This window comes from Dermacentor variabilis, chromosome 11 (genome assembly GCF_050947875.1).
Source record: "Dermacentor variabilis isolate Ectoservices chromosome 11, ASM5094787v1, whole genome shotgun sequence".
NCBI classification, from domain to species: domain Eukaryota; kingdom Metazoa; phylum Arthropoda; class Arachnida; order Ixodida; family Ixodidae; genus Dermacentor; species Dermacentor variabilis.
The window spans coordinates 105245960-105265704 of record NC_134578.1 but is presented as its reverse complement, the minus strand read 5'-3'; the positions used below and the strand labels follow the sequence as shown (position 1 = coordinate 105265704).

Genomic DNA, 19745 nt, shown 5'->3' with positions numbered 1-19745 from the left:
TTACATCTTCGACTTTGAGGACACTTTTAAGAATGTTTTCGTGCATTCTGTGTTCAAGTGAGCCTTCGTTTTCCTTAGCTTCCTCGGGAAGACCGTAAACAATTAGATTTGATCTTCTCGAGCGATTTTCAAGGTCGTCCACTTTTAGTTCAAGCGATATTAGTGCTTTCTGGAGGCTATTAATTTGTTCCATGAATGTAGAAACCTTGGTATCGAGATTGCTTAGGCTGTCAAGTTTTAAGTCGATGGATGTTAGACGTTCTTCCTTAATAACATGAAGGTCGTCTGCAATTTGTTTTAGCTGCTTGGAAAACTGATCATAATCAGGCCCAGGGTTACTTTCCACATCCCCTGCTATAAGCAGCAATTTAGAAACAAAAAGTCACATAACAAATTTGAAAGTAGCCTTCTTCTCACATTCGAGGGTTTACGGTCTTGCACAGCTTTAGAACTTCCGCAATGAATGTGGTGCATGTCTCTCTGGGGACTTGAGTCCTCTGAGCTAAATTTAATTCTGTTAGTTTCTTCTTACCCTCCGAATCAGACAAACGCTTCCTGATCTCCTCAACTGAACAGGCCCAGGTAGTTAGTGCATCCGCATGGTTGTCATACCAAACCATTGCTATGTCGCTGAAAAAAGAAACAATGTTCCTCAGTTGGGCGGCAGTGTTCCCGTGATTGCACTGGCTTACCCACTCATAATGGTTGAGCAACTCGTCGACATCTTTTTCATTTGCGGAGAAGGTACGTGGCTCTCGGTAGTGCTGAACGGGGCTGGTCCTACAGATGCAGTACTTGAAGCATCTTCGTCTCGAGGCATGGTGGTGGTCGAGGGCAAAAGTCCAGCAAAGCGGTGGCTTCTACGAAAATCGTTTACTGACGGCTCCGTTGTCTGTAGTGAGAGAGACCTCGCACAGCTGCACCAAATGTTACGGGCGAAGGCAGGTCAATGGAAACGGTTCGCATTTTTCGGGACCGGTCCAAAAGTAGCCCGCCGAACGTCGTTCTCTTTGTCCACTTCCCGTCTTTGTTGTCATGCGCGCTCCTTCTGCACTTTGAAACAAGAAGAGACTCTTAGGGTGATGGCAGTTTTTAACACTTGTTTTAACTCCGCTCTGTTTCTTTTTTTTTCGTCCTTAAACTGAGATAATAAGCTTTCAGTCAACCACCAATGTAGCCATCTTCTTTAGTAAAAACGAAACGGTCAATAACTTATACCCGCCGTGGTTGCTCAGTGGCTATGGTGTTGGGCTGCTGAGCACGAGGTCGCGGGATCGAATCCCGGCCACGGCGGCCGCATTTCGATGGGGGCGAAATGCGAAAAGACCCGTGTGCTTAGATTTAGGTGCACGTTAAAGAACCCCAGGTGGTCAAAATTTCCGGAGTCCTCCACTACGGCGTGCCTCATAATCAGAAAGTGGTTTTGGCACGTAAAACCCCATATATTATTATTATTCAATAACTCATCCATGATTTGCGGGTGACAACGTAAGAAATCTGACAGCGTACCAGCAGGCCGCAGAAGATTCTCCTTCTTCTGACTCCAATTCTAGTTTTTCTTGCTCCGTATCCCATCAGCAAGGACTGCAGGGGCGCGTACTCACAATGGGTAATTGTACAGAAAACGGCGGTTGGTTGTAATGATCGCGAGGGGAATGCCATTTATTGTTTGTGCCTTCCTAATGCCAAGTGATCTTTGCCTTACGCCAGGCAGCTTTCGGCAGGTAATCCTGAATAAAAAATGTACGTTTACAATGAAACTTGGTCTCTCTGCACAGCAGATCGATGTTCAAACCAATAAAAAATCTGTTGTATTGCCTGTTTTTGCATTTCATGCAGATTATATACATAACCTTCGGTCGTTCGTAGGTTCCAGTAGTGTCAGTTAGCTGTAAGAAAAAATCATTGTGGGCCGTATTATGTCTAATCCCAGGCACGCCTCGTTCGTTACAACTGTAGCACGACCAACTTTCTTTTGGGCCACTGACCGGAGCAGTAACGCAAAAATGAAACGCGCAACGAACGCTCAACCTTACTGCTGATTTTCACATGCGCAGTGTCCGATGCCAACGAATCTCTTAAAAAAAGTTACAGCACTTAATTGTGCCTCGTTCTTCTGTTGCAGCGGCTCTTTGAGGCGCTTCATCTCTTTTGCGAGTTGCCCATGTACAGCCATCATTTCCTTGTAGCAACTAATGCTACGCAGAGGCTGCGCCACAATACACCGTCGTTAGAATCGGCTCAGGCAGTAACGCAAGAGATAATCGCATTTCTTTGCCACTAGTTACAATACCTGCATTCACGAATCAATCGTATCTAAGCGCCGTAATGGCTTCCGTCGATGAGACAGTGCTGCCATCTACTTTCTCGAGTCGTAGTGCTGTATCGTCGAGCGAACGTTCTAGAACGCTCTACTAGAATATTGAGGTAGAACCTTGTCTTAGAAGTACGTCTAAAGAATGCAAGTAAAGCAGCATAAGTTTCCTGTCGTATACACACATATGCATATGCTTCAAAAGAAGCTGATTTTCCTTTGTAGGCATTGTTTCAAAACGACAGTGTTACTTTCGTGACAGAACAGCCACCATTCTGCGCACTAGGGCGCAAGCAGCTGTGCGAATAGGCGCCGACTTTACCTCTCCTATTTTTGAGTGTTGTTAATATTGCTAACTGTAGCTGTAAGCTTAGAAGCGGGTGCTGCGCCAACCGCCAATGTAACCTCGGGAAAACAGCTGCTTATTGTTCTTCGTGAAGCTGCAAAACACTCTTTTTTTTAAACATCGCTGCTGCACGCACCTGGTGCCGAGACACAGGTATATCTGAAAGATTTGCGCAGCGAGCTAGCGCAGTGCTTTTTTTATTCATTTTTTTTACCACGCTCAACAGATAAAGCTTAGGCACATCTTCCCACATCGTTGATTTCAATTCGTCGCTCTAGAAACTAGGTGGCCGCTACAGTCAAAGGGCCATTTTTGAAGTGTAGGATTTACGCGATTCATTTAAGTAGTTGTATTTAAAGTAAGCTTCAGAGCGTTGCGATTTGTCCACAGCAACACTCACAGGAACTCACTGGCTGGTGTTCAGAACCAATGGAATCTTCAGGATGCCGAGCTTCAGCCTACTTGACAGACCGATGCTGGATTATACCAGTTGTAGCGGGTTGCGTAACATTTGCAGCTTCCTTGGTTGAGTCCAGCAGGGGGTACCTATACGTCCTTTACATGGAGAAGTTCAACGTCGACCACGGAGCCGCGTCGTGGCCAGACAGCATACTGGTAGCCAGTGAGCATCTGTCAGGTACGTAAGAGTAATCCATAAAAGATTTGTATCCCATCGTGGGCCAAATATGCCTTGAGGCAATCGTCGTCTAAAGCAGCATTTTTCTAGAAGCAGCACTGCATTCCCTGCAGCGTAAGTTTGACGATAAGTAATGAATTTTGGCATATGTTTATAAGCATCTGTAATACCGATCAGTAGTCAGAGGTTACCTCTGTCCAAAAACAACCATGTTCCTGGTAAAGTGTAGCTTCCAGCCCATGTTACAGCGTCAGGCTACTCTGATGCTAAACATATTGTAGTGTCCTGGTTACGGTTTTTTTTGAGCGCAGCTGTAAGTCACTCTGCGGTCGATATTTTTCGTGTCCGCCTATGAAGAAAAATTATCAGCATCACCAATGGCTCTTACAGCACTAAGAAAGCAAAAATGCAGTGGCTCATACCCCCTTGTAATGCAGAGGCTGCAAACACTCAGCAGAGGGCAACGAACAGTGCATGCATTCATTAGAACCACGCATACAACGTACAGAACAGCGTACGCTTCGATAAAGAACAAGCTCAAAACAAGCACCTGTACTCATCACTGCTGGCTCATACCCCATAAGCAATCGAAAATGCAATGAATCATACCCACGAAAGCAAGCTATAAATCCAATGGCTCATACCCCCTTAAGCCAGAGGCTACAAGCGCTCAGCAAAGCGATATGAACAGTGCATAGATAATTTGAAATCACCCCTACAACACAGAACAGCATACGTTTCAATAAAGAACAGCCTCAAAACAAGCACCCGAACCATCAATAAAGCATTGTATACCCCCTTTAGCACTTGTAGGGATGGTTTTGCAACAGTTTCTCTCGACATTAGCTTTCGCAGCGCCGGGACGGCGGGTCGTTTATTTTAGCTGGTATTCAGTAAGCACTGTCTGCTAGCATTCAGACAACTTCCGGTTAGCTCGAAGTGTAGGCCATTCAGGCAACTTCCGGTTAGCTCAAAGTGTAGGCCAACCGCCCCACAATGGTGTCGGTCATGGATTTGTCAACGAATCAAGATGCGTATCACTTTAACCACGAGGCTGACTTTTCTGCTTAACTCTTTTTTAGCTCTCTTCAAGTGTCGGGTGGGTGACATTTTTTTTCCTCTCCAGAAACTTCCTCCACTAAACGGAGTAGCGCATAACTGATTTAAGAGTAACGCCACTTATTTTTTGTACGTTACATTTGTGTCGTACATGTTGGCGGCCCGATTCTCCTGGTTGATTTCACTGGCAGCGCCGCCACTTCAGTGGCGGGAAAAAATCTGATATTGTCTCTACAGTCATGCAAAATATAAACTGTTCGATATTGAGCTTAACGTGGACCAGCATTATTTATTTTATGAGTGGCTATGTTTACCTAACAACACTGGAAAATATATGCACACTTCATGCTTGCTTCATTGCTTGATTATCTGCGCAACGACACTGGGAATTATCTAAATTGTTTATGCTAGCTTCAATGCTCGATTACATTTATTCCCATTTCAAATTTATTCGGCTTGATGGACTAATTCGATTGAGTGGCTGCTGCCATTTTGTTAATTTCGCTTTTTTTGAAGCACAGTATGCTGCTGACTGCAGCTGCAGGCTTTTGTCAAGCGGCAGCTCTGTTTATGATGTTCCATAGGTAAAGGTCTCATCACTATTTTTTATTTTACGTAATTCCTTTGTCTTTCTTACCTGTGGCATTCTGTCATTTTAAGGCAATGTCCAGCCTGTACTTACTTCTATTAGGGCGAAAGCTTTGTAGGCCACATGATACGTACAATCAGGCGAGCATCCGGCGTTAACATCCGATGGCAAGAGAACCTACGTGACCAATGTAATGTTTTAACGCGATAGCGTTAAAGAGCCCGTGTCGCCGAAAGTCCGGCGTCCCGCGCTGCCACTGGGCGTCGCTTCGGAAAAAAAAAAACATTACGAACCAAATTCTCAACCACGCATACCTAACCACTTCTCTACCACCAAAGTTGCTCATACCTTGTCTTTCATTCTTTACAAAGTAATTCCTCGGAATTTTGAGGACAGCAGCCAACAAACAAATGTAATTGAAAAAAAAAAAAACACCGACAGCGCATGTCATTTATGTTAGCTCTTTTTTTTATTGCGATAGCAATTGTATAGACAGTCCAGCCGCATTCTTGCAGTTGGCGTCACCATCGGCGTAATGTTCTGGACAAAGTATAAAGGCGACAACACCGTCGCCACGGGTCGTATGCGGTATACGCGAGCGAAAGCACGCGAGGGAAGCCGATGATCGCGGCTCAATCCGGCGCGCGCGAAGAAAGAAAGCGGAGAGCGAATGTGCCGGCTTCTGTCGTGCGAAAGGCCGGGGGGGGGGGAGAGAGAGGGAGAGAGGGCGGCGTTGTGTTACGGCAGCAACTGCGCATTTCGCGACCTGGCGCAAGGGGAACTGACGAACGCGGCTCAATCTCGCGCGCCGTGTACGGTGGAAAGCGGGTAGGCAGCGCGGATAAGATGGCGGGCGGCTTCGACTCCGCCATCAAGTGCGTACTTTGGACGGCCGCGCTAGGTCGCGCGCGCCGTGTATTGAAAGAGATCTGCAATGGGCTCATGCCTTTGTGCGCGCTGTGTTCTCGCCGCCGTCGCGTTGCAGCGACAGACAGCACCAATGTCATTTCGCTCGCTGCTGCTGCCACGCTTGCTCACACCAGCGTTTTGACAGCAAGTGTCCCCGCTCATGGAGTTTGATGTGTTCATGTTGGCTTGTGCGCGCTCACACTGTGCATGTTAATTCAGTCAGTAAGCGAATGTTTCCAAGTTTTATACGGTCGATAAAACTACTATCCTAACTTCTCACAGCTGTATACCAATGTTTTATCGCAATTGATGCTTAGCCTTTCGGGCGAGACTGCGACTTTTTGTTTCAATGCTCGACCAAATTTTCAGAAGTGGATATTTAGCGCATTCTCAATAATGCCACATAGACAGATGCAATGTTTCGATCAGACATATTGTGGCAAATAGCACCTCACAAGTATTCCTTTAGATGGGAAAAATCTCAACTACAGAACGCAGAAACTTGAGATTGAAGCTGATGAAGCCAACAGAGGTGATTGGGCTGGTATGTGTCCCCTATGCATATGTGTGACACATATGTGTGGGAATGCATTACAAACTTTCCCTGAAGCATATAAAAGCACGCTTCTAGTACCAGTCAGTTCTTGGAATACATCTGGCTGGGCATACTGGTAATAACTCGCAACTATATTTATAGTTCGGTAAAGCCAACAGTACTCATTCAGATTCACCCACAAGTTATATTTTCACTTAGCGTTCACTCGGACTCAGACTCACTAAAAGTTCTACTCAGCCGGGCTAGATCGGACGAAGACTCACTGGGATTCTGCTCAGGCTGACTCACTCAGACTGAAACTCATCAAAGTTGTCCTCAGTCGAGTTCACTTCATTATACACTCAATATTCTTCTAGTCATTCAAAATTCTACTCAGCCTGGCTCATACGGTATCAATAGCCAGAATCAGGCTCGGAAAGTTTTACTCGGCCTGGCTGTCGCTTGATGAAGCTTTGTCAGAAACAAACATGCCAAATATTAAACACATTTGTACCACACTCACCACGTGATGCGCTCACCACGGTATGCGCAATTCGTAATGTTTAGCCGCTGCGCACGCCGACTGTTCGGGAGAGAGTAGACCGGATAGCATGTGGCGGGGCTCGATCGTGACGAGGGCGTCACTAACAGCCACCGGCTATAAAAATTTGGAGGACGCTTAAGCTTCACCTTTAAGAGCAGGACGCGCTAGCATTCAAAGATCCCTGACTGCTTCTCACGCTTCCTGGCAACTGGAGCGCATGTAACCGTAATGGGAGACGCTACCTGGGCAACGGAGGATGCACATCGGGCCGCAGCGGGCTCTGCTAATCCACCCTCAACCACCCGGAATCTTTCACCATCGGCACGAAATCGTACAACCATCGTCACCAGAAAGTCACCAGCTTTTACTTGACACCAATATTTCCGGGCTCGACTCTTTTCTTAGCCGGAGACGGCCGTTTGAAATCCCTAAGCGGCGGTTACCACGTTAAGTCTAAACGCGCCACCGCGACAGCAGCACGGCGGACGCGGACGCCGCGTCGGCATCCGACGCACCCTGCAACGCGGCTCCCAGGGTACGGGCCCGAGCCGCGGAGATGTCCTTCAGAAATTCCGACCCGGCAGGCCAACTGGACTGCATGGATGCAGACGACTTGGAGCCCGAGCGCGACACAGAGTTCTGCGACTACCGCCCCGGTCGGAGCGGAGCAGCCGACATGCCCAATGATACACATCCTCAGCCACCCGTGCCTCACACTCCATGGTACCGGGTGGTCGACGCTCGACGACGGAGGGTTGTCGCCGAGGAGTCCTTCAAGACTCCACCCGCCCCATTCGACTCACGCGAACGTCGACACGGACCCGGCTAGCCTCGACTGCCGCGCCTCCCCGCAGGGGACCACACGGTGGTTCTCCGAATAATAGGAGGTATATCACTACAACAAGAAGCGGTCTTACCGCTGCGAGACGCGATACAAACCGCACTCCGAGCCCCGCTGCCTCCGACGGCGCGCATACTAGTACGCAAGGAACAGAATATCGCACTGGTCAGCACCCCGGACCCTGACCTGGCGGAACAGCTCTGCCACATTCAGACGCTCCTGCTCGCAAACAAATCGTATCAAGTCTCTGCGTATGTGGCTTCCCCGGACAACTCCTGCAAGGGGATAATAGACAGTTTTAGTTACACGTACGTAGAGGCTTTGCGTACGTAGAGCTTCTACGTGTGAGCAGTGCGCATGTGTAGAACGTAGCGGGGGCGCGCGCGTCTCACGGACGTACGTGAGATTCAATTCTTTGCGTGCGTTTCTTGCGCACGTAGACAGCTTCGCGCGGGAGTTCCGCGAGATCACGAACAAGCGATAGCGGGCCTCGCGCGCGCAGACGGCTCGCATCGAAACACGGCGACAGGGTTGAATTGGCTACCGCCGTGTTCACATTTCCCGATAGATGGAGCTACAGGGTCCCTCTTGGCGTGCATCGCGTACGTGTAGCTAAAAGCGTTTCAGATGGCGTGCACGTAAGGTACGTAGGCTTTTCACGTTTGCGTACGTGAAGCTTCTACGTACGTGTAACTAAAGCTGTCTAATCACAGGCGCCCTACCTATACCTACCGAGGAAGCCCTCATAAACGATACGGTCACCTACCACCATGATATTAACATAATACAAGCCAGACCCTTCGGAACGAACGGAGCATGCCTCTACACCTTCGAGGGCAGGCCAGTTCCCAGCTACGTGTACTTTCAAGGCGTAGAATTTCGATGCAGACCTTTCCGCCGAGTCACCCAAGTGTGCCACTACTGCCTACGAACCGGACATCGGCATGACATCTGCCCATACCCACAAGAAGGGCGGTGCGGGAACTGTGGCTCGCTTAACCCAGATGAACACCACGAAGGTTGCCTTCCACGCTGTCTTACTTGCGGATCCGATGACCATCCCACCATCGACCTGAGTTGCCCGGCTCGTCAGAGGAAACTCGGGCCCCGAGCGGTGAAAGAGCGGCGCCAGCGCACAAAGGGACCCGATATGACTCCACCGAGGCGGAGTACCGAGATATCAACGACAAACCAACAACCTGACGACATACCTAAGAATGCCTGCAGCCAAGCACCTCACAGCACCTCCCGACCCAAGGAACCGAAAATATCATACCACGAAAAGAAAACCAAGCAAGAACATGTTCAACTCCGAGTACCTCCTGCCATACGGACACCTGCGACACCACTCGCGAACCACCCGCCACGCCCCCCTGTAGAGTGCGGCACGAGAAGCGACGCCACGTGGCCGGCACTCCCGCAACGAGAGCCCACCTATGCGCCTGGCTCGGCAGCAAGAGGGGGTCTGAGGATTTCATCTGGTTTGGCAATCGGGGGGGCCCCTGGATCCAGACCCACAGCTGCAGAAACGGCAGGACCCCCTGGCCGACACTGGTAAGTCACCCGTTCAGCAGGCATCCCCAATACCTCCCCATCCAGCGCCGCCCCATGCACCAGTCCTCTCAAAACAGACCTGTGCACAATATTTCCAAACTCCAGAATTCACACAAGGCCTCACGCAACTAGTTCTAAAATTTGTAAGCGACAGCCTCGAGGCTGTCAAAACATAAATGGTTAAGGAACAAGAGCAGGTCCTACAAAGTGTGGAGACCGCGTTTAATCAACGCATCGACAAAATAGAATCTGCAATTAATCTCCTCTTCGATTTGCATGCCCAATCATCACCCACCCGTAAGCATAAACAGCTCAAACCTGCCGCCGCCGCTCACTCCCCTCAGCCCACGGAGGAGGTGACCAGCCCACAGCTGGGGGTTTCGACCCCCGTAAGGACTCAACATGGCCAACTCCAATAAGCGACAGAATTCGGGTAGAGCGCGCTTAACTCCTCCACCCGGAAACCAAACTTTATCTAACCTAATCATATGGCAATGGAATTGTAGAAGCATCAAAAAGAAACTCGCCCAATTGGCCGCATACATTCAACTTTTTCCGAAGCCCCCAGATATACTGGCCCTGCAGGAAACAGGGTCCGCGTCTCTATCCTTGCAGGGATATCACGTGACATCCGTAACATCGCGTACCGCTATTCTTATTAATAAAACCCTCCCCTTCATAGACCGAATCCCTACCGGGGGTCCTTCAGAAGGAGGAACCGAGTACACCGCTCTCGAGATTATCCCGTCCAACCCCACATCGGGAAAAGGACTGTTGGTTGTCAACATATACAGTCCCCCTAAGATAAGGGCACAAGGATACCAGAAATTTTCGCTCAAACACGCTATACACATCGAATCATAGTGGGCGACTTTAACAGCCGCCATACGGCATGCGGTTATATAAAGAACACGCCGAAGGGCAACCTTATACATAAGACTATGATGCACCGCGCACTTACTTAAATCACAGATCCCACTATACCAACGAGAGTGGGCGCCAGTACGGCAAGAGACACCACGCCAGACCCCACGATGACAAGCACACATGTGATAGTGAAAGCACACGAGGCCCTGCCGGACACATTAGGCAGCGATCACCACGTGATACAAACAATACTAACGCAAAATTCCAAAATTTTTCGGCCCAAAATTCAGACCCTCGTTGACTTGGATAAACTCCGCTCGTACATCGCCGTGGAGGATACCACACCGCAGACCTTGGAGTCTCGGACTCAAAAGATACAACATGCCCTCGACAGAGCCGGAAGAGAGATTAAGAACACCAAGAATTCCCCCCAAGTAGACCCCCACCTCCTCCATCTGTGGGAGGCTCGTCGAAGCCTCTCCAAACGATGGAAGCGCCAGAGATTAAGCCTTCGCCTTTGTATCGCTGCAGTCACGGAGGAGGCTGCACAATATGCCACCCAGCTTGCTCAAACAAACTGGGCCAACTTTTGCGGCACACTGAAAGGAACGCTGGGCACAAAACGCACTTGGAACCTCCTGAGGGCTCTTCTCGATCCCCCTTCCACCAAAACCCACGCGGACACTACTACTATGTTGAGCGCTATGTTGAGGAATTGCCCACCCTACTGGTGGTACCCGAGACTGCTATGCGCGGTAAGGCCAGCCGCCCGCGTAGACGGTCGGGGAATCACCGTTTGCACTACCTATTTAGACGGACCCCTTTCGACGTGGAAAAGAGGCTTGAATATCCGTCTTGGTTGCTGCACGAGTCTCATCAGGCCATTTCTAGACTGTACGTGTTAAACGTGGGGTAGGGACAGAGCCGAGCAAGCGTGGAATTTCTGCACGAAAGTGCGCATTTGCACAGGTTGTAATTTCTGTTGAGCATCACTTTCAGTGTGATGAAAATATACTGCTATATCATAGTGATCTCTATGAAATACGACCATTCCTGCTCGATGAACAAATGTGCTGCCGAATTGTACGCCTCTCTGACAGCAGCGCGCGAGATTAAATTTAGCTCCAATTGCGACATGCATGGCGGGACAATGGCGCCATCTGTGAACACGGCACGTGCGATTGCAAAGAGAAAATTGATGATGCTATAAATATTTTCTTTACATGTGGTTTTAGCAAGTCACTGCCTCTGACCAATTTTGGAGAAGTTTCGCACCGAAACGCATAAGCCAGAGGTGCCTTTAGAACGACAGTTACTAGAAGTGATGAGTGGAGAAAATTGATTTCCCTCTTTCTACAAGGACGTGTTGCCGTGTACAAACTAAACGGCCCCTGGTCAATTTATGCACATGCATACGTTCACGCGCTGGGAAATGTTTCGTGGTTTTTCCGTGTGTTGTTACGAGGCTTTTTTGTGTGGAAGCACCGATGATGCTGCAGTACCTCGCAGCTCAAAGGCGACGAGAGAGAAGGAAACGCTGCCGGAACTGCTCGTCCACCATGCTCTTTTGAGAGCCTCCTTGTACACATTGTAAAATACACTCTCTTGTCCTTTGGCGTACGTATAGTTCCCGTGACAAAAGTTGCTTGTTTCTCGTCTTCTTCACACTGACAGGTACAGCTGCATTGTGGGCGAGTTCATGCACAAACGCTTCGTGACAGCATTTTATGACGCAATAGATAGAAGAGGTGTTATAACATTCTTTCTCTTACTACCGCTAATGGGTGTAGATGTAGACGTAGATCTTTTTGATATGCTGGCACATACGTACTCCGGGGGATTGGCCAAGAATCAGGTAGGTTATAGTAAAATCTAAAATAAGTCAATATTATATAATGGCTAAGCTATTATCGAAAGGCAGAGATTGTAGAGCCTGCATGGTTTTATGAAACTGAACATTATAACATTACCATAACGTAAAAACAATTCAAGGTCAGTTTTGGTGAAAGAAAAGCAGGGTAAGAAATTTTGTATTCGCAGTGTGAATCTCATTGATCCTAAAAGAAAATCTTGGATGGCAGCGCTAATGTTTCCGTCGCTACGTTTAAGTGTAGAGGCAGATTTGGAACAGTTAAATCCAATCCAACAAGGTGGAGTGGCGTTTCTGGGGTTGGTTTTCTTAAGCTAATTAATCGACGACAAGAAATTAAAAAGAAATGTTCTTTGTTTTAATCTTCCCTACACACATGACAAATCGGTGAGGGTGCCAGACCAGCCCTGTATAAATAAAAATTTAAAGAAGGTATGTGACAGCGAAGCCTACTAAAAGTTACTTCAATTTTTCTAGATTGCGAAAGAGTGCTTTTCTAGATGTACAATAAGTGTTTAGAATCCGATCAAGTCGTTATAGATGATTCAGAAAATTCTCGCATCATTTACCTCCCAAATCTTGCAGGTATAGTTAAGGCTGATGTAGGGAGAATTTGAATTGCTAGGCCACCTAGCGACGCTTTCGCCAATGAATAAACCGTTTCATTTAGAACCAGGCTTGTAGGCCCAGGTACCCAGACTAGATGGATGGTTGGGGTACTAAGGATTTAAACACTCGCAGAGCCCGATATTTATTAGGTGCTGTGAGTGCAGTAGACAAGAACAAAGAATCAGTAACAACGACTACATAATCTATTTTTGGCATGCGTCTTGTATACAGGGGTCTACCAAGCTGACATTTCCAAATTCCCTGAGTTTTCCAGGTTTTTCCTGAGTGCCTTTGCGAAATTCCCTGAGTGACACAGAACTATTTTTTGTTATCTCAAGATGGGCTGAAACCACGTCGCGAGATGTTGCATTAAGCACATGGAAAAAATTTTAAAAATCGACTTAATTCGGTTTGAATACTCAGGATTAGTGTTCATGTTTTTCAAAAGAAAATAGAAAGGAGGAGTTACTAAAATGCACAGCAAAGAATATGTCTTCGAAAAAAATTGCAAATCGAGTCGGACATCCTAAAATACGATATTAAAGTTTTTCCAATCCAATCCAATCCTAAAATACGAATAAAAAGAAGATGCATACAGACACAAATATTTTCGAATATGAGCTATTTCTATCAACTGATGGCAAGCTCAGTGGTATGAGGCGCGGACTTTGTCACAATTGAGATTCTCTCCCAACAGCTCGTAAGTCAACGTCAACTGTCCTGACATATTCTCAGCCCGCGTACGACGCCTCAGTGTTGTGTTTCCCTGCTTTAAAGAGTTTATTTTGGTTTGGATGAGAGACGCCTGCATGTCGGCATCAACCAACTTTTTTTCTTCTTTTTTTGAGCTCAAGCTCCTTCAAAACGGCGGCAGCACGCTTCCTTTCCTGTTCACTACTCAATATGTAGGTTATTTATGTTCTTGTGCTCCTTCCGCCACTCATTCACCCCGTGGACCATTCGAAGCATCTTCTTGGTCAGTTGCACAGTGCGAGTCCGATTTTTTATCTCCCTAGGGACCGCGAAAACGTCCGAAAAATCGTCCAGTTGGAAAAAAATAAATACATCTCATTTACTGCCCTTAAGGGGCTCAAACCGCCACAGGCACATTCGAAAACGCCATTAAGGCCTGTTGGTACACGTATGAGGCATATCGGTGCTCGTACTGTAACAGGAGATACCGGATGCACGCGTGTATAATTAAGGAATACATACTGTGTCTCATGGCAATAGCCCCTTCCCACTATGGTTATGCTTCACTGCAGTACTTTTTGTATGCTTCACCAAGTAACATTTTTGTAAAGAGGCGAAGCTGACTTTCAGAAACCGGCATTATGCAACGCACCGTGCTTTCCAAGCTTCTAAGCCAATCGCGAGGACCACAAAGGTGCAGTCGGTACTGCTGCTGAAGGCAGCGAATTCTTTAAATAAAAAACACGGCAACCAATGGCAAGGAGCTCAATACAGAACGTCGAAGCAGCTAGGCCTAGCGTTGCCGCAATGATGGCTACGACTGCCAGCGGATCTGCGTGCGAGAGCGCCGATTCGAGGCGGCGAGGTAATCAAAACGGGAGTGGTGGTGGTTTTGATTAATGCCGTTTCAGACCTGCGGTCATGGCAAAAAGTCCGGAAAATTGGACGGCGAAGGGTTCTTGTGCCCGAAATTTTGGACGTTCTGATACATTGACTCTATTGGGTACGTGGTGGTGCCGCGAAGCCGTCCAACTTATCGGGCATCCGGAAAGTCGGTCGTTGTCTGTACACTGGAAGCTCCTCCAGCCGACGACAGGGCGTCAAAGACGATTCATTACGATTCCTGTCTGTTACTCGAGCCAGGATTACCGCTACTTTCAACCCTTTCAACAATATTACCGATAATTTTCCCTGATAGAGGTACAGATTCCCTCAGTTTTCCCTGAGTTTTCCCAGACTACTATAAATCCCTGAGAATTCCCGGCTTTGCCGCTTTTCCCAATTGGTAGACACCCTGACTGTATACGACATTCCAGGTCAATGCGCGCCTGCTATATGGTACACCCCGGCCTTAATCCAATTTTACATGAATTAAGAAGCTCTCTCGTATTAATAATACTCGTAACGCGAACATGTAATGCTCTTTCTATAAACTTTACAAAATTTCATGTAAGGGCGATTGGTCTAATGTTGGGTAGGGTTTAACCCTCTCCCGGGTTTTCAGGTAACGGTATAGTCTTTCCAACCTTCCATTCTTTTGGAATCCAAGCTCGTCTGGGTGAATAATTTATGATGTTTGGTAGATCGTCTTGCGACTCTTTATATAAAATTTTTGACATGGCCTAGCTGACCCCATCAGGGCATGGAGCCGCAGTCGGAATTTTCTTTAGGACGTGACAATTCATTCACGGTTATCTCCGTAAAATCTTCATCAATATGGGAAATCACAGTAGGGGGACGAACATTAGAATAAAAGTGATTGGGTTTGACAAAAAAATCAAAATGCTTGATGTCGTATGCATTTTGGCTTTTGATACAGTAAGTTCATGTGTAGGTGAAACAAATTTAGCATCGGACCAATTTTTCGGGCATTAACTATGTAACAATTTCTTCCAGGCGGCTTTTCTTCTATATTCCGGCGAGCAGTCATCTTTTCATCAGCGCGAAGAGGATTTATCTTTAACTGAGTGAACTTCAAATTCAGGTTTTATACGGGAGTCCTCTAAGAGTGAACAAATGCCGAATGCTTTGTTTAGAATTTTCTTCAGTTAGGGCAGCCAATGGTTACCTTGGAATTTACTGCAATTGATGTGTGTTCGCGAATGAGACACTAAGAATGTTACCGGGCACATAATCTCAATATCAACGGAATCTGGTCACTATATGTGGCATAGTAAACAGTCGACCAGGTGGATACGCAAAAACCTGAACCTGAGAAAGTCAAATCTAGAAAAGAAGTAGGCAAACCTCTAACAAAAGCAGCATGACCTGAATTTCTACATACGAGATTATTGTCGTGGGACCAGTGCCACCGTCGTGTACCGCACTGATCTGTTCTTTAGCCACATGTCAGATGATGGGAGTTCAAATCGCCCGCAAATATGGCATCATTACAGCTAATAGAATTTACACTAACCAGAGGCCATGTGTTGTGAACTTCTTAAGGATAGTATACATTACGCTTGCGTCTCTGTGCTGACCGTAATCTTCTTTTTCGCTTTGAATGACTTACCTGCATGATTATTCTTCATACTTGTGTTGCAGGATTTGCAATAACACTGCTGCAGAACAAGCTTTCCGTCTTCTCTATCACGGTACTTTCCGTCGCTGCGTGTGGAGGTGGAGCCATAGCAGGTGCCTTTTGTCCTAATATCACCTGGATGACAGTTGCAGTTGGAGGACTATACGGTACGTATTCGGCGAGGCCTGATGCTCAATAGAAAGTATAGTAGGCACTCGGGCATTCTCAGTTACCAAATTCGAGTGCCAACAATAGGCAGAATAAGGCATCCGAAGACATCTAGAAGTAGCGTATAATTTTCTACGCGCACAACTCGAGGCATAAACACACTTGAAAAGGTGGCAAAAGGGTAAACGCTTTCATCACCAAGAGGAATCGATTGATCTTCAAAATTTAGGACTGAATCACTGTGTGCACTGAAGTATATACGCTCAAGCGACTAACATCTTTAAATGATGATACTCGTTTTATCGTAAAATGACAGTGATAAATCCAAGCAACAAAAATGCGAGTACACCTATGTACTTCTGATGTGTTGGGAATGCGAAAACCATAATGCCCAAACTCATGCGCAGATGAGTTTTGTGCCTTCTTTCTTTTTTCGCCTCAGTGCCCCCTTCGGTTGATAGTCGGCGTTCGTGTTGTCCACTTCTCTACTCTTGTGTCCTGTCTGCACGCCTCACTTCTATTTTGCATAACGATTGCGTTCAGACGCTTTACGCGTTTTTATTGTGACTTACCGAATCGCAGTCAGAACTCAGGCGAGAGCTTGCGTGGACATAGAACGCCCACATAACAAAACCTTGCGAGGGCGACAGCTAAGGTGACATGGCATCGCGACAATGCACTTTCTCCTCACGCAACGACTCATCCACTGCTGCGGAAGACGGTGTTTGCTTTCAAACGCCCTGCTTGTCGAGGCGCCCTCGTTCCCGGCGTTTCGGCTTAATTGGTAAGATTGCATTGAAGGGGCCCGATGCAGTGACAAAGTCTTATAGTTGTCTACTAAGGCCTCGGTATTCTTTGCCACCGGAAAGGCCATCGATAGACACGCATAAACATAGAAATTCAATTAAACAAAACTACGCAAGAACAAAATTGTAGCCGAGACAAACAATGATTACGAATTATTAGGCAATTCTCATAATTTCTGAAGCTTTTTCGCATTCGTGCGTGAAACGGGAACGCCGTAACGGCGCTTCACTCATTCTCCAGCAAGAGCGTAGTGAGCTTACGCAGAGTACATAATTTTTTTTTCAGGTAAGTGACTCCGGACAGGCCGCCATTGGAATCTGAACCTGGCAACGTTTAACGTTAGAACGTTATCTAGTGAGGCGAGTCTAGCTGTATTATTGGAGGAATTAGAGGGTAGCAAATGGGATATAATAGGGCTCAGTGAGGTTAGGAGGACAAAAGAAGCATATACAGTGCTAAAAAGCGGGCACGTACTGTGCTACCGGGGCTTAGCGGAGAGACGAGAACTAGGAGTCGGATTCCTGATTAATAAGGAAATAGCTGGTAACATACAGGAATCCTATAGCATTAACGAGAGGGTGGCAGGTCTTGTTGTGAAACTTAATAAGAGGTACAAATTGAAGGTGGTACAAGTCTATGCCCCTACATGCAGTCATGAGGACCAGGAAGTCGAAAGCTTTTATGAAGACGTGGAATCGGCGATGGGTAAAGTCAAAACAAAATACACTATACTGATGGGCGACTTCAATGCCAGGGTAGGCAAGAAGCAGGCTGGAGACAAGTCAGTGGGGGAATATGGCATAGGCTCTAGGAATAACAGAGGAGAGTTATTAGTAGAGTTTGCAGAACAGAATAATATGCGGATAATGAATACCTTTTTCCGCAAGCGGGTTAGCCGAAAGTGGACGTGGAGGAGCCCGAATGGTGAGACTAGAAATGAAATCGACTTCATACTCTGCGCGAACCCTGGCATCATACAAGATGTAGACGTGCTCGGCAAGGTGCGCTGCAGTGACCATAGGATGGTAAGAACTGGAATTAGCCTAGACTTGAGGAGGGAACGGAAGAAACTGGTACACAAGAAGCCAATCAATGAGTTAGCGGTAAGAGGGAAACTAGAGGAATTCCGGATCAAGCTACAGAACAGGTATTCGGCTTTAACTCAGGAAGAGGGCCTTAATGTTGAAGCAATGAACGACAATCTCATGGGCATCATTAAGGAGGGCGCAATAGAAGTCGGTGGTAACGCCGTTAGACAGGAAACCAGTAAGCTATCGCAGGAGACGAAAGATCTGATCAAGAAACGCCAATGTATGAAAGCCTCTAACCCTACAGCTAGAATAGAACTGGCAGAACTTTCTAAGCTAATCAACAAGCGTAAGACTGCGGACATCACGAACTATAATATGGATAGAATTGAACAGGCTCTCAGGAATGGAGGAAGCGTAAAAACAGTGAAGAAGAAACTAGGAATAGGCAAGAATCATATGTGTGCGTTAAGAGACAAAGCCGGCAATATCGTTACTAATATGGATGAGATAGTTCAAGTGGCTGAGGAGTTCTATAGAGATTTATACAGTACCAGTGGCACCCATGACGATAGTGGAAGAGAGAATAGCCTAGAGGAATTCGAAATCCCACAGACAACCCCAGAAGAACTAAAGAAAGCCTTAGGAGCTATGCAAAGGGGGAAGGCAGCTGGGGAGGATCAGGTAACAGCAGATTTGTTGAAGGATGGTGGTCAGATTGTTCTAGAGAAACTGGCCACCCTGTATACGCAATGCCTCATAATATAGAGCGTACCGGAATCTTGGAAGAACGCTAACATAATCCTAATCCATAAGAAAGGGGACGCCAAAGACTTGAAAAATTATAGACCGATCAGCTTACTGTCCGTTGCCTACAAAGTATTTACTAAGGTAATCGCAAATAGAATCAGGAACACCTTAGACTTCTGTCAACCAAAGGACCAGGCAGGATTCCGTAAAGGCTACTCAACAATAGACGATATTCACACTATCAATCAAGTGATAGAGAAATGTGCAGAATATAATCAACCCTTATATATAGCTTTCATTGATTACGAGAAAGCGTTTGATTCAGTCGATACCTCAGCAGTCATGGAGGCATTACGGAATCAGGGTGTAGATGAGCCATATGTAAAAATACTGGAAGATATCTATAGCGGCTCCACAGCCACCGTAGTCCTCCACAAAGAAAGCAACAAAATCCCAATAAAGAAAGGCGTCAGACAGGGAGATACGATCTCTCCAATGCTATGCACAGCATGTTTACAGGAGGTATTCAGAGACCTGGAGTAGGAAGAATTGGGGATAAAAGTTGATGGAGAATACCTTAGCAACTTGCGATTCGCTGATGATATTGCCTTGCATAGTAACTCAGGGGACCAATTGCAATGCATGCTCACTGACCTGGAGAGGCAAAGCAGAAGGGTGGGTCTGAAAATTAATCTGCAGAAAACTAAAGTAATGTTTAACAGTCTCGGAAGAGAACAGCCGTTTACGATAGGTAGCGAGGCACTGGAAGTGGTAAGGGAATACATCTACTTAGGGCAGGTAGTGACCACGGATCCGGATCATGAGACTGAAATAACCAAAAGAATAAGAATGGGCTGGGGTGCGTTTGGCAGGCATTCTCAAATCATGAACAGCAGGTTGCCACTATCCCTCAAAAGGAAAGTGTATAACAGCTGTGTGTTACCAGTACTCACATATGGGGCAGAAACCTGGAGGCTTACGAAAAGGGTTCTGCTGAAACTGAGGACGACGCAACGAGCTATGGAAAGAAGAATGATGGGTGTAACGTTAAGGGATAAGAAAAGAGCAGATTGGGTGAGGCAACAAACGCGGGTAAATGACATC

At 46.9% G+C, this 19745-nt stretch overlaps 1 protein-coding gene across 1 annotated transcript in view; it reads left to right on the top strand.

Moving 5' to 3' along the window:
- The window catches only part of LOC142563985 (neprilysin-2-like), a 140280-nt gene that overhangs the window by 101902 nt on the left and 18633 nt on the right, over window positions 1-19745 (top strand). The window contains exon 22 of the transcript XR_012824459.1: window positions 15912-16055. The gene's annotated coding sequence lies outside the window, so the exon portion shown is untranslated. The remainder of the gene's footprint in view (window positions 1-15911; window positions 16056-19745) is intronic.